Source organism: Puma concolor, chromosome E2, assembly GCF_028749965.1.
Source record: "Puma concolor isolate L17-30 chromosome E2, mPumCon1.1.hap2, whole genome shotgun sequence".
Taxonomy (NCBI): Eukaryota; Metazoa; Chordata; class Mammalia; order Carnivora; family Felidae; genus Puma; species Puma concolor.
The window spans coordinates 3,323,112-3,337,811 of record NC_141681.1 but is presented as its reverse complement, the minus strand read 5'-3'; the positions used below and the strand labels follow the sequence as shown (position 1 = coordinate 3,337,811).

Genomic DNA, 14,700 nt, shown 5'->3' with positions numbered 1-14,700 from the left:
CAAGTTGTCTTGTAAATGTTCCCATGAGTTTACGGCTCCAGCAGCTTCTGTTCCAAGGACGCAGACCTTGTTTGCGACTCTGACGGTTTGCCCTGTGATCCTGTTCTCTGATATGTCTGAGAAAAGTCATTGGCTTTTGGGTTGTTAGGCAAGAAGGGGAGTGATTCCAAGCTTTTTACATGTCGGACTGGAAACTGGAAGTCAGTACACGACCACTTGGAAAACAGTTTGGCAATCTCTTAAGAGGTTAGATGTATACCCACCATATGATCTGGCCATTCCACTCCTAGGCATTTACCCAAGATAAATGAAAGCATATGCACGTAGCAGTTTTATTTATAATAACCTCAGACGTCCATGAACACATGAGTGGCATATCCATATACCAGACTACCACTCAGCCCTTAGAGGCAGAATGAACTATTGGCACGTACTACAACATAGGTATATCCCAAAATAACTATGCCAAATGAAAGAAGCCAGACAAAAAAGAGTGCAGGGTTTATGATTCCATGCACAGAAAATTCCAGAACTCCATAGTGACAGAAAACAGATCAATGGCTGCCACGGGATCAGGGCACCGATAGGTAGGGGAGTAGGAGGGACAGATTGCAAAGGGCCACGAGGAAACTTTGGGGGGATGGCTATGTTCATTTTCTGGATTGCAGTCACAGTTTCGCAGGCATGTATATTTGTCAAAACTTATCAACTGCTATGCTTTAATGCGTGCGGTTTGTTCTATCCCGATTATACCTCAATAAAGCTCTTTTTAAAAAAAGAATCTGAACAAAGAAACATCACCCTCTGAGAGACTGTTTTTCTTTTCTAACAGGAAGGCACATGAGAAGTCAAATCGAGTCTAGACAATAGAGATGCCCGACTGTGTTTCCCGGCCCTGAGGCGGAGTGCCGTTCACAAACGTGGCTACCCTGGCATCTCGAGGTCACGGTCTTCCACGGCTCGACTTGCCTTTGTCCCTTCCACGTGAATCTGGGGGCCTGGGACCATCAACCGAATATAGTGGAAGTCAAGCTGCATGACGTCCGAGGCCAGGTCCTAACGGGCCCCCTGGCTTCCCCTGGTTCTCCGGAGACTCCTGCTCTGGGGGAAGCCAGATCCTGAGCAAGAAGTGTGACCCCTGAGACCGTCGTGCTGGAGAGGCCACGTGTGGGCCGGTGAGTGACCATCTGGTGCTCACATTCACGTCTCAAACTCCAAGCCCAGGGCTCCAGTCTCAGGGTATCTCGTGCCCGCTGGGCCGCGTGTCAGCCCCTGCTCAGTTCTGTCCCCTCTTAATGGGTCCACGACAATCTCAACCATCTAGGCTGCTGTTTTCAGTTCAAGTTGTCAATCTTCCAAAAGCAAATCTACTTATTAGAATAGTGTGATCGGGCCTGTATGTATGGGTGTTCAATGCCAGTTCAAGCAATCTGCTTTCAATCTGGCAGATAAATCCCACCTGTGTGCCGTACGACCACGACTTTGTCTTTACGGCATTACCCCAAGCAGCGAGTCTTTAAAAAAGTTCTAGAAAGAGCGCAACATGCTCACCCACGTGTATTTCCTTTCAGTTTCAACCTGTGCAGTCTGAACAGCCCCTGTGAGTATCTGCTGTGTTACTGGTTTCCTTCTTCCCCTTTGATGCCAGGGACCTCGGTAGACCAGTAAGCCACAGCTGGGAATGCATTCAGAGACCATTAGTACAGGAAGCACGGTGGAATCCAAGGAAACCATGAACCAGTGAGTTGGAAAACAGTCTATGAAAGGCCTTTTCAGGCTGTTTCTTTCAGGAGGAGTTTGTTTTTGGATTAAAGGAGTTTATTCTATTCAGGTATTCACGAATACCCAGGCTCTCTGCACCAGCTGGAATGTGGAAACCCCTCAGTCATAATCAATTGCCGTAGAGGGGACTGGCATGTTCCGACCGGGGAATACGTGGATGAAAGAGGCGTAATTAGGTGACGCGCCTTCAAAGGAGATGAAAAGCCCAAAACATCCTCAAAAACGCAGGCAAAAAAATACCCCGAGATCACTACGCTCTTTATTTTGGAAGTAGCAGCTCCCATAAAGGACTAGGTGTCAACGGCATGGTGTGTAGTGAGGTCTTGGCCTGGGTTTCTCTCTTTCTTTCTTGTTTCTTTCCCCGCTCGGGGGAAAAAATGATGGAAATGTCACTCCTGCAGTCCCTCCACTCCCAGCAAATGCTGTCAACGGCTCGCTCTTTAACCGGAGACTCTGAGCCACGCCGATGCCTTGCCGGGCGTCCACCCACGGGTAGGACAGGGGGCCCAGCGCTTGGCGGCATACCTGTTTGAGCCCCCTGCCCCTGCCGCGTGCATCACAGCTTGCTCTGAATGGCTCGTTTATATCCTTGACTCCTCTGGTTAACAAACAGCGCCCTTTCTCTGCTGATGTTGCCAAGAAAACACACCAAGTTCCGCCATCTTCTTGACGTTCCTTCTCCCTGGACAATTCTTCTTCTCTGATCTCATAGGATAGAGGAGATTGGCAGATTCTGATCACGAAGGGGTTTTGTAGCCAGGGTCCCCCCTCCCGTCCCCCGCTCATTTTCAGATGAGAAGACGGAGCCCCCAGGGAGCGTGTGTGACTTACTCTGAGGAGCAGGTCCAGAGCCAGAATAGAAACTGGGGAGTGGGGTGGTCTGACCCCCAAGTGAGTCCTTTTCCTACTGCTCAAACTACTCCTACTCAACTTCCCTTTATTTTTAATACTTTCATGGACATACTCTGACTGTGCTGTGGCACTCATTAACACATATTTAAATAATTATGGAAAAATCCGCATTTTATGCATCCTTAAGCACTTTGACCTCTGGGTTTCTGCAGCTGGATGTGATGGGGCGTCAGCTTTGGCACCTTTTAATTAGTGTTCTAACTGCTTCTTTGCCCCTGTGGTCTTGAAGCAGCCCGCACGGCACACCTGCCTTATTGAGCTCAGCGTCCCCAAAAACGCTTACACAAACACTTGGCTTTTTCTTCTTCTTCTCTCCCTCACCCCCCTTCTCCTTCCTGGCTGCATTCGAGAGTGCAGAATGAATGTGCTATTGAAGGCCACTTTGACAACACCACTAAATAAGGATTCCTCTTGGCTGGGAGAATTTTTCCAGTTCAGACCAGGGCTACACAGAAAGGGATGAAAAGTACCCATCAGCCAAGGCAGTGGTTATGGCTTGAGGTAGGAGGACACACAGACAGGGGCCATGCGTAGACAAAGAAGACATATATATCTATCTGCAGAAATGTATATGTGTATATTTAGATATCTATCTATCTATCTATCTATCTATCTATCTATCTATCTGTCTATCTGGCTCTTCCGCCTCAAGCCATATGTACGGCCAAGAATGGAATCGCACTGTTTTGTGTTGTGCTTTTCCAGAGCGCATTAGATTATCATCATTTTCCTTATCAATCCATCTGAAGTTAATGGCATCACACTTCGTCGTACGGATGCACCATCAGCTTTAAAACCAAGTGTCTACTGTTGAACACACGGACCTCACGTCTCTGATGTATTTGTTTCATGGATTTAATTTTGGTGCTGTTGACAGCATTCCGTAAACGTCTGTCATGCACACCTTTTTAGTCTAGTCCGAATAGTCCCTTGGGACAACTTTCTACGAGTCTTATCCTAAAGGGCTCGGCACCCTTAAAACCTGGATACGTGTTGCTCCTGAGAAAGGTGGGCCGCCCGTGTTAGGGGATGTGCCCTCTCCCCACGGCCTCTGTCAGCACCGTGCATTGTCCTTAAAAGCGGTCTTTGCCTATAAAATTTTGAAATGTCCCACCGATTGAGGAGGTGACATATAGAACATAAGGAGAAGCAGGAGCAGGAGATCTGGATTCGACTGGTGAAGATAATTGTGGCCCTCATTTACCTGTCCAGGACTTTAAAAAAAAAAAATTTTTTTTAAATGTTTGTTTATTTTTGAGATAGACAGAATACGAGCGGGGAAGGGGCAGAGAGGGAGTCACAGAATCCGAAACAGGCTCCAGGCTCCGAGCTGTCAGCACGGAGCCCGACGCAGGGCTCGAACCCACGGACGGACCGCAAGATCATGACCCGAGCTGAAGTTGGTCGCCCAACCGACTGAGCCCCCCAGGCGCCCCCACCTGTCCAGGACTTCTTTCTTAAGCAAGTGCTAGATGTTTTTCAGTTGCCTGCCAGGTGCACTCTTCTGGTGCCCCAAGAGACAGTGAAGGATTCCCTTGCCCTCTGGCCTCCAGCTGAGTTCGATCAGTTAGGCTCTGGTAGGGGATGGGGAGTCAGGAGGAGAGTTATCCCCCTGGACCGCTTCCTGCAGTAGTCCTTTGGATTGACTTTATCCCCTGACTAAAGTGACATGTTTGTTAGCCCTCTTCTGCAGGTACAGCTCTGTCTCCTGGCCCTGGTGACCAGGCCCCCCCTCCATCGTTAGCCTGGGGACGCATCTCCCTTGCTGGTTTCCTTTGTTAAACACTTCTCAGTGACCCCGTTTGATTGCATCACCTACCTCTTCCCGCAACCCTGCCAGGCACCAAGGGATCGTCACAGTTCTCCTTAATTATTCTACATGCTGAACAAAGGTATATTTCAACACGGTAGAGGCGTAAATGGACAGACAGGAAAGATAAAACATCTCTGCACTGGAGAGGAAGAGAAGAGAGGGAAACCTCGTACATCCAAACAAGGCCGTCAACCACGTCTGCGCCCAAGGTCCTGACTTGGCCCCCTTCCTGCATTTGCTATCTGGTCCTTGTTGGAGACACGACCGTCTACCCAACCAGCCAGGTCAGAAGTAGGGCAGTCATCGAAGGTTCCTCCCTTTCCTGGTCGTCGCCCGCAAATAATCACCCACCAGGGTCCCTAAATCCTGCCTACCAAGTGTGTGTCGCCTCCTATGTACCCACCCCAAGTTCACCATTGCTAGAGCCTCCTAACTGGTCCTCAACTGCCATCTGGCACCAGCGTTCACCCCACACTCTGTCAAGTGCCCGTGGTGATCCTTCTGGGTGAAAAAAATCGATGCTGCTACTCATCTCTGAAATAAGCTTTAATGGCTCTGTCTTAGTTTGGGTTTTCTGAAAGCAGAGCCTGAGACAAGGACTTGGTACGGGTGGTTTGTTTGGAGGATGGGGCCAGGAAGCAGGAGGGAGCAGGGGAGTGAGACGAGAGAAGAGGAAACTGAGCAGAGCGCACTCAGGAACGGTCACTGTCGGGGCCACTCCGAATTGTCTGGGGGGCCTGGCATCCAACCACTCACCCCTGCCCCACCGGCTGAGGGTTAACCCTGGGACTTTAGCTGCCCTGCACTTCCGGGCAGCTGAGGGGCCTTCCCTGGGCTGGAGATAGCAAAGTGGAGAGATGTGGGATGCTGGGGAGTGCCAGGAACTGCCCATGACAAGGGTGCTGAAATCAGGCGGCTGAAAGGGTGGCTCGCAGGCGTCACAAGCATCTGCGGCCACCTCCACCTCATGGCCAGGATGAAGCCCTTCGTGACTCACCTCTTTTGTCTACCCTGCTTATGTCCTGATGTCCATCTCCCGTGTTCAAGGCCACCATTAGCCCACGTAATGCTTGTGCCTGTCAGAAAATCACCTCTTCTAGGCAGCTTTGTATGTGTGCATCCTGATAAGCTTGGGTAGGCTGGAATCCACCCCACTGGCCTCTTGAGCTTGGCATCCTTGTATAGTACACAGCCTGAACAACTGTATGGGGGTAGCCCTGAACATTAATCTCAGCCCAAGGAACCGCACAGCAGTCCCTGAATACACCAAACGGTTCACATTTCTACGACTCTCTGTACTGTTCTTTGTGCTTAGAGCTTATTTGTCAAATATTCACTGAGCATGTACTACGGGCCAGTCACTCCTGGAAGTGCCGGGCATACAGCATAGCACAAAGCACACGTGAAAATGCCTGCCCACGTAGAACTCACGCTGGAAGCGGGGACAGACCTCCAAAGAAATAAGTGAGGAGGCATACAGTGTGCTAGATGGCATCGTCGTCTGCCACCCGGGAAAAGAAAGCAGGGGTGGAGAGCACGGGGGGAGGGGCGGCAACACCCAGTCCAGGTCAGAGAAGGTGACGCTGGAGTGAAGACCTAAGGCTGGGTGAGTAGGAGACGCGTTCCGGGAGGAGGCACGGCCAGGGCAAAGGCCCGGAGACAGCGCGCGGTGACGAGGACACATTCGGGCCGGAGCAGAGTGAGTGAGGGGAGAGCCAGGAAACGAGGTCAGAGAAGAAGGACGGGCAGCTGGGTGGGTGGCGCGGGGCCTGGCCAGGGCCTCCGCCTCTACTCACGTCTACGCAGCGTGAGGGAGCAGGGAATGGCTGGGGCACAGGAGGGGCGGGATCCAAGCCTCACCCTCACGGGACCCCTGTCCCTTCATGCCCCCCGCCCCCGACTCATCTCTATAAACCTGGCAGAAGCCCTTTCAATCCCCACCCTGCCCTGCCCCACACCCGGGGTGGCTCGCACCCTGCCCGTCTTGGTAGGTCCCGTGCTGTAGCCCGACGGGAGGGCAGGAGAGAGACGGGAACCCCCACAGGGGCCTCGGGGACCTGCTCCACTGGCCAGGCAAATGGCCTCCCGATGAGACTCTTCCAGAACATCCGTGGCGGAACCCTTTGGACGCAATAGGGAAAGACATGCCTCCTTGAGGATGGGGGCACTGAAGGGTGCGAAGGTTTCCCTCATAAGATTCAGTTTCCTGGTCTGTGAGGTGGGGGAATTGTATCTGCTGTGGCCGGGGCGGCGCTCTCGTTAGCATCACGATGCACGTTCTGGCTCACCCCGAGGGAGCGGCCCGGCGAGTCCCCGGGGCGGACCCGGATTCCCGTTTCCACACAACAACACGTAGCTTCTGGCACGAGCAGGACCACATCATCCTTAAACTGTCTCCTTGACACGTCAGGAGAGGAGATGAGGGGGAAAGTACTTCAACGAGGTGTTTTAGCAGAAGGCACACGGCGGGCTTTGAGGCTGGAGGTTTAAAGCCCCATCGGACACAAAGCCACAGCAAGACGCCACGGCAGCCCCGTGGGGACGATGGCTGCTATCTGCGAGGTGGGAAGTACCACGTGTTGGCGAGGTCGGGGAGGAAGCGGAGCTCTGGGAAACAGTCGGGCAAAGCCCAGCTGCTTACGCAAAGCCGCCGTGTGGCCCAGCAACCCCACTTCTGGGTCTACAACCCCCCCAAGGTTGAAAGCAGGAACTCAAACAGGTATTTATACACCTATGTCCATAGCAGCGCTATTCACAATACCCAAAAAGGTGGAAACGGGGGGTCTGGGTGGCTCAGTCCGACTCTTGGTTTCAGCTCAGGTCATGATCTCACGGTTCATGAGTTCGAGTCCTGCTTGGGATTCTCTCTCCCTCTCTCTCTTTGCTTCTCCCCCACGCACATGCTCTCTGTCAAAGATAGAATAGAATAGAACGAAATGAAGTGAAGTGAAGTGAAGTGAAGTGAAGTGAAGTGAAATGAAATGAAATGAAATGAAATGAAATGAAAAGAAAAGAAAAGCTGGGAGCCACCCAAGTGTCCATCAACAGATGAATGCGTAAGCAAAACGTGGTCCATCCACACCGCGGAGTATTATTCAGCCATAAAAAGGAAGGAAACCCTGACCCCTGGAGGCACCCGGCGGACATTATGCCGAATGAAACAAGCCAGCTGCATAAACTACACGCACTATGAATCCATTTCTGTGAGGAACGGACAGTGGTCAGACCCATGGACACAGAAAGTAGACGGTGGGCACTGGCGGCTGGGGAGGGGGGTGGGGAGTCGGTGTCCAGTGGGGATGGAGTTTCTGTTCGGGAGCTGAGAAAGTTCTGGAGAAGGATGGTGGGAATGGTTGCACATGAATGTACTGAGAGGCACAAAACTGTACTGCCCCAAAATGGTTAAAACGGCAACATTTCACGGTATGTGAGTTCTTCCACAATTAGAAAACAGACGTGGGACAGCAGCTGGCGCCCGTGGGGGGGCCGCCCTCCCCTGCCGGGGGGACTCAGAGGGCAAGGAGAGGAGACAGGGAACGGCGACAGGAGCACTGTGCGGGCGCGCCCAGCAAGGGGGAGACCGCGCCGTGGACCCCATCGATCTGCGGGTGCAGGTGCCGTCTGCGGAAGCCGGAAGGCCACCCGGGGGACGTCGTCCTCCAAAGAGGCCTCGGGCGGCCAACGTGTCGACTCAGAGACCGCCGGTGGCAGTAAGAAAAGGTGTAACTGAAGTGTCATCTGAAAGCTGGTAGAGACTCAGTGACGCTTCAAAGGTGTGACACGGGGACCGGGCCGGGATGGCGGGGCACCAACGATGCCCCTGGAGCCGGGGATTACGGCTTATGTTCCACCCTCGGCGCGCGAGAAGGGCACAGGCGGGAACTCACCCGAGCGGGGAGGATTGGGGGTTTGGCAGGGATGGCGACCGTCTCCCAGATCAACCCCAGGAGACCCGAGATAGCCCTGAGCGGAAGGGACGCCCTCGTCCCCACAGCGGCGGGAACAGCAGGGCCGGGAACACAGGGAAGGAGGAAGCCCGGCACGCAGTGTGGGGAACCTGACTCATGTGCCCCGAGGCCGAATGGAGCCGGAGACCGGAAATCCCCCACACCTGGGGCACTCTTACCCCAAATGTGGAGAAGGATGACCCCACGTCCCCAGAGCGCCCCGTCCGAGCAAACTCAGCACACGGCAAAGGAAACCAGGAATCCTAGCATTCGGTGGTGTCTTTGTTGTTTCAAAAACGCGGCTCTGGAAACAAACTTGAACAGCCCATCAGGTGTGTATCTTCCCCCGCAGAGAGCAGCCCTGTTTTACGGGGAGAAGCCTTCGCACCTGCGGCCTTCACTCGCTGAGGCAGGACCATTTGGGGTGCCCGGATGCGTGAGCCCCGGGTGCTGGGGTGTTGGGGGAAACCACATTCCTGCCTCGTGGAGCCATGGCCCTGGGGACGAGGCCGCCACAGTGCAGGGGGGCGCATGTGGCATTCGGGGCCCTGGCTGGGGGTGGAGGAGGGGGTTCCCAGCGGGCTGATGCTGGAGCCCAGAGCTGAGGGTAAGAAAGGGGGCTGGGAAAGGCCACGGGGCATACTTGCTGTTGGTCTGGGGTGGAGGTTTAAGCAAGGGGGACCAGCTGAGGCTGGAGGGGACGTGGAGTGGGTGAGGGAGGGGTGGATGGGAAGTGAGCCCGAGCAGGCACCAAGGGCCTCCAATCGCTCCAAAGTGTCCGGGTCTTTTCTGGAGCCCGAGAGAAGCCTGGTTTGAAGGAGACACTGTGGGTTTCGTAACTCAGGGTCGTGTCTCCGGCTGAGACCCATGGGGTACAGATCAGGCAGGACAGGGAGGCCTGTCGGCAGCTGCTGGGACGTATGGCGAGCCTGTGCATCCGGGCACCCCAAATGCGTGACACGGCGAGGACCGGAGAGGGGGGGCGGCCGTGAGGAGGCACATGGGTGGATGCAAGCGGAGGAGGTCTAATGAGCTTCCTAAGGCGCCTTCTCCAAGACGCTTTCACCAGAGTCGTTTAGGGGGCAGCCCACACATTCTGTGTCAGCACAGGGGTGACCTGACCGTCCTGGGAGGCGGGGCTCCTGAGAGCACAGTCCGCGGCAACAGAAAACGCAGATGTGGCTGCCTGCCGTCCCCTCCGCTGGAGCTACACAGGCCGGAGCCGGGGATGCCACATTAACCCTGTCACCGCCCCCCCCCCCCCACCCCGGGACGGACAGCCACGGAGAGCCCTGGAGTCCAGAATCCACGTCGCTGTTGGTGAACCCTGGCCCGCGTGGCCCTGGCGTGGCTCGCCAGTTGCCGGCACAGATGCAAGGCCCCTCTGAGCCTGGACACCCCGTCGTCCCCATGTTGAGGCAGAGCTCGGTCCCTCCACCAGCACGGCCCAGCGGAGGCCGGGCCACCAACCAAATAAGCCACCCGGTCCGCTGGTGTGGGGAGAAACGGACATCGCCACACAGAATCAGGGAAAGAAATGCAAATATAAAAAGAGCCTCCAAAGAGGCCAGGCCTTACCCTGGTGATTCCGATTCTGCACGTGTGTGGCGGTGCCTCCGTGTGGCTCCGGGGGGCTTTCTGGGGACACAGCCGGGAGTGACGCAGGGAGCCATGGCCGGGGGGGGGGGGGTGGCTCAGACGAAGCCCCTCACCCGTCGGACCTCAGGGCTCTGAGTGTGATGAGTGTGGGGTGGCCCTTCCCACGGTGGAGGTCGGGGTCCGTTTCCAACCTGCTTGTCGGCAGGAGCAGAGGGCTCTGGGGAGGCCAGTCTGGAGCAGAGCCCAGGAGCGAGGTCTCGCGGAGGCAAGTGAGCTCGGACGGCCTCGAGCTTGGACGCTGGGGCCGCACAACCTGGCTCCAAACCCCAGCTCTGCCCCGTACGCTGCCAGGCCTCGCCGTCCCCCACGCCTCAGTTTCCCCGTCCGCAAGCGAGGGATAATGACAACGCCCGCCTCCTGCGGTGGGGAGAGGCGCCAGCTGTATGCGGAGGGTGTGAGGGATGTGAGCACAGAGCCGGCCCCACGGGCTGCTGGCTCCCGGTTTCGCCTCATTGCCTAGCACGCTGCCGTGTAGCCTGGAGTCGGGAGACACGAGTGTGTGTGCCGACGAACTGGAAGACCCACACGGCCCGGGTCGCACGGGGCCAGGCTGCTTGAAAGGGCCTGTCCTTCCGCTCTGCGGACCACTGGGTGGTTTTAACCTTTCGGCTTCTTTAAATAAACGCCGAGAGCTCCCGCTGCTCTGTGCTCCCGAGTGCATTCCGGCCGGGATCGGAACCGGGAAAGAAGAGGCCCGCTCTGCACACCTGCTCCAGGAAGCCCGAGCCGCGTCCCGCGCCGTGCCCACCGGAGGGGCCTCCTCTCTGAACGCGTGACTGTCTGCAGCCATGCTTCCGGTGCAAGGCGAGAGCGAAGGCCTTGGCTGGATGGAGACGTTGCCTTCTGGGTCACTCCCTTACTGGAATGTTCTGCCTCCTGCCAAAGATAGTCAAGTTAGGTCACATATCCCCTCATTCAAGAAAACAACAGTTTTGGGGCGCCTGGGTGGCGCAGTCGGTTAAGCGTCCGACTTCAGCCAGGTCACGATCTCGCGGTCCGTGAGTTCGAGCCCCGCGTCGGGCTCTGGGCTGATGGCTCAGGGCCTGGAGCCTGTTTCCGATTCTGTGTCTCCCTCTCTCTCTGCCCCTCCCCCGTTCATGCTCTGTCTCTCTCTGTCCCAAAAATAAATAAACGTTGAAAAAAAAAAAAAATTAAAAAAAAAAAAAAAAAAAAGAAAACAACAGTTTTATAGAAAAACCCCAGCACGGCCTTTCCTGGGCATAAACACGGCCGTGTCGCCCCAGCACATCTGTGGGCCGGGGAGGCGGCCTGGGGGTGATCTGTGTTTTGAATGCTCCCTCTTGGCAAGGGTGACAACAGACTGCAACAGAATGCTCTCAACTGCAGGCATTTTCCTCGTCAACCTGAGCCTTCCGTCCCTACAATGGGATAAAAGTATCTGTTTACGGTTGTTGTGAACACAAATCCCATAACACCTTCAAAAACAGGCATGTGGTGAGTGATGGGCAAATCGCTACAATTTACTGAGTGCTTATCATGGATAAGACTTCCTGGAACAGCTTTTCAAATCACCACTGGTTTTAATCCAAAACGTGAAGACTGTCTGGGGTGATGGTCATCGCCCCCACCTCATGGATGAAGAGTTCGAGGCACAGAGAGGTTAAGTAATGTGCCTGAGGCCACCCAGCTGGACAGTTCTGTGTGCTCACGGCCATCCCACATCCTCTCGTGTTACTTTCCTTCCTGTCGTTACATTACTCTTCCTATTTTTCGTCCCCTCCCTCCGCCACACCCCTGCCATCTGACAGCCCAGCAGCCTGGTGACCAGGCAGTCCCCGCTCTGGTTTCTTGTGCTCCCCCGCACCGGGTGCACGAATGATACGCATGAACTCGACCTTCCCGGGTGAACTGTGGTTCATGTTGCAAGGTCAGGCTCAAGCGTAGCCTCCCTTCTGAAAGCTTCCCTAGTCCCTCCAGTCGAGGTCACCGTCCCCTCTTCTGTGCCCCTCTCGGTGCCTGTTGTCTGCTGTCCCCAGCGTGTCCGATAAATAGTCACTATTTCTTCCTTCCCACCGAGGCTGTGGGCTGTTTTTCCACCCTTGAATCTGGGCTTGGCCACTGGGACATTAGCAACACGATGTGAGCGCTGTGCCCACAGCACAGGGAGCTGGGCCACCCTGTCTTTCAGGACCTCAGCATTTCTCAAGAGCGCCGGTCGTGTGCTTCGTAGAATGTCACTCCACTTGGGTCTGTCTGAGGTCTGCCCGTGATGAGACTGAGGTAACCCGTTCCTGGCGAGAGTACCCCCGAAGGGATGTCGGGTCCTACTCAGAGCATCTCATCGGGGGCACGTGATGTCTTGTTCCTGGTGATGTTACCGGAGCTCTTGTTAAGGTGGCACCTCCCAACTCTCTCCACTCTAAAGGCCACATGCTATCGCAGCGGCCAGTTGACATGTCTAGACCGAAACATGGGTGGAATCCTCTAGAAGACAGGGTCCCTGTCCATTTTCCTCATGACTGTATCCCTGGCACCTGCCAGCATATCTTCTACTTTGTATTTGCTCAACAACATCCTATTAAATGAACGAAAAAGCATGAATCAATCTTCAAGGAGCTGATATTCAGGGATTAGTGGGTTCAGACTAACTATCCTGGCTGGAAAGGTTTAGGCAAATGGCGGTACCCACGCCTCCCGTGTTTCCTATATCTTATTTAATCTAACATTTACTTTCTCTTTTCTGCCTTCTGATTCTGTATCTTATCCCACGGCTGAATGAGATGCTTCATCTGTAGGATGCTTGACTTATACAATTTTGGAAGGCCAAGTAAAAAGCAAACTTTACGTAAGCAATATAAAAACTGATATTTCTTACTGACCCATTTTCATGGAGGTCCACATTTTCTCCCACCAGCCATCCCCAATTTCTGAGAGGGAAACTGGTTGGACCCTAGGGCCACCCAAGGAAATGGGAAGGTAGAGCAGGTATGGACATACTTTTCTGTGTTCCTGACAGTTTTGTCAAGACCAGAACTGTAGGTTCCCAGGCTTCCCATTTGCCATATTCTTGGTCTCCGTTCCCATAAAAATCACAATATACTCACAGCGAAGCATATATGAAAAGCAATTAAGGAAAATAACTCCATCTATCCCTTCCTCCATCAACCCATCCCTCCATCCATCCATCCTTTATCCTCCCATTTTTCCATTTACTCATCTGTCATTCAATCCACTCATCCAGCTTTTCCTTCCATCCACTCATCCAGCTTTTCCTTCCTTCGTCTCTCCTTTCCTCCCTCCCTCCTTCCCTTCTTCCCTCCTCCCTCCCTCCTTCCCTCTACCAATTCTTCTTCCCTCCCCATTTCCTTCCTCTCTCCACCTATCCTTCTGATGTTTAGGGCAGCCATTTGACCCAATTATGGCCAACAAGACATAAGAAGACTGCTTCTGGGTTATGCTCCCCCCACCCCTTACGTAAGGGAGACACATTCAAATAGAGGTCTCTTTTTTATCTCCCTCCTTGGGACACTGTCAGGAGAGGACATGATGCTTGGAAATGCTTCCAACTGGAGTGGAGGTTTCAAGTGGCGGAGTTGTGATTCATACAGGATGGGCGGGAAGGGGCTATTCCAGGTGCTAAGCAAGGGGCCGGAGAGAGCAGGGCTCAGATGGGAAATAGTGGACGTGCACCTCCCAGCTCCAGAGCAACACGCTCTCGGCTGTGATCTCCTTTCTGCCTGCAGACCCCCACCGCGTCCCTGGCATTAAACAGGAGGCCTCCCAGCCTCATCTTAGGGACACATTCAGTGGCAAGGTGGGTCTTGCTTCTCTCCGTGATGTGGAGAACTTCTGGCCTTTGATATCTGTCCTGGACTCCTGTTTCCTGCTCTCCACGGTCTGGGGGTGGACAGAGGAGGACGACGCCCTCCCTGGCTGCCCCCCTGGCCTGCGGCCTGATAAGGACAGCCATCAAAGGCCGATGGAGGAGAGCAGCAGAGCTCACGGTCCCTCGCTGCTGCTGACAGATTGATCGCACACGGAAGCAGCTAACGATGCGGCCAGCCCCGTGCTGTCACCTCACGGCACCTGGCTCTCCCTGGGACCTTGGCAGGCAAGGTATGGGAGGAAAAGTGCCCTGAACACACAGTTGACAATGGGGTGAGGAAATCCCTGAAAAGGGGCAGCAGTGATGAAAATGGCCAGGGGCACGGCCCCCAAACCCTTCCGCTGGGCAAGACGAGCCAGAGGCAGAGTGGACTCACCGCCTTCCGGGGGATCAAGGTTAAGAGAACAAAGGACAAAAGCACCTTCCGTGACACTGACCGCTCTGTTCCCTTCTCGTGGAGCCGGAAGGTGGGAGGGAAGGATTTAGATGCTCACCACGCGCCAGGTTAGCCCTCTGTGGCTCGCTGACTTTGGAAATCCCACGAGATGGAGGTGTTTTGTCAAGAGGTGAGAGAGTACATTTGTAAGGGAAGCAAGAAGGCTCTCCGTGACCAGCAGGAGGCACGTCCCTTGGGTGCTGGTGCTCCCGTGTGCCCGTAATGGGATTCAGTGAGCCGGGAGGCTGCCGCGGGCATCCCTTCTCAGCCCCGCCTGTGTCCCTCCCGCCAGGGCACCCATGCA

The 14,700-nt window shown here is 54.7% G+C and overlaps 1 long non-coding RNA gene across 1 annotated transcript in view; it reads right to left on the bottom strand.

Moving 5' to 3' along the window:
• LOC147573303 (uncharacterized) overlaps positions 1-14,700 on the bottom strand; it is a 367,858-nt gene that overhangs the window by 95,182 nt on the left and 257,976 nt on the right. Inside the window, exon 9 of the long non-coding RNA XR_015244604.1 lies at positions 10,033-10,989. This is a non-coding gene — a long non-coding RNA (uncharacterized LOC147573303). The remainder of the gene's footprint in view (positions 1-10,032; positions 10,990-14,700) is intronic.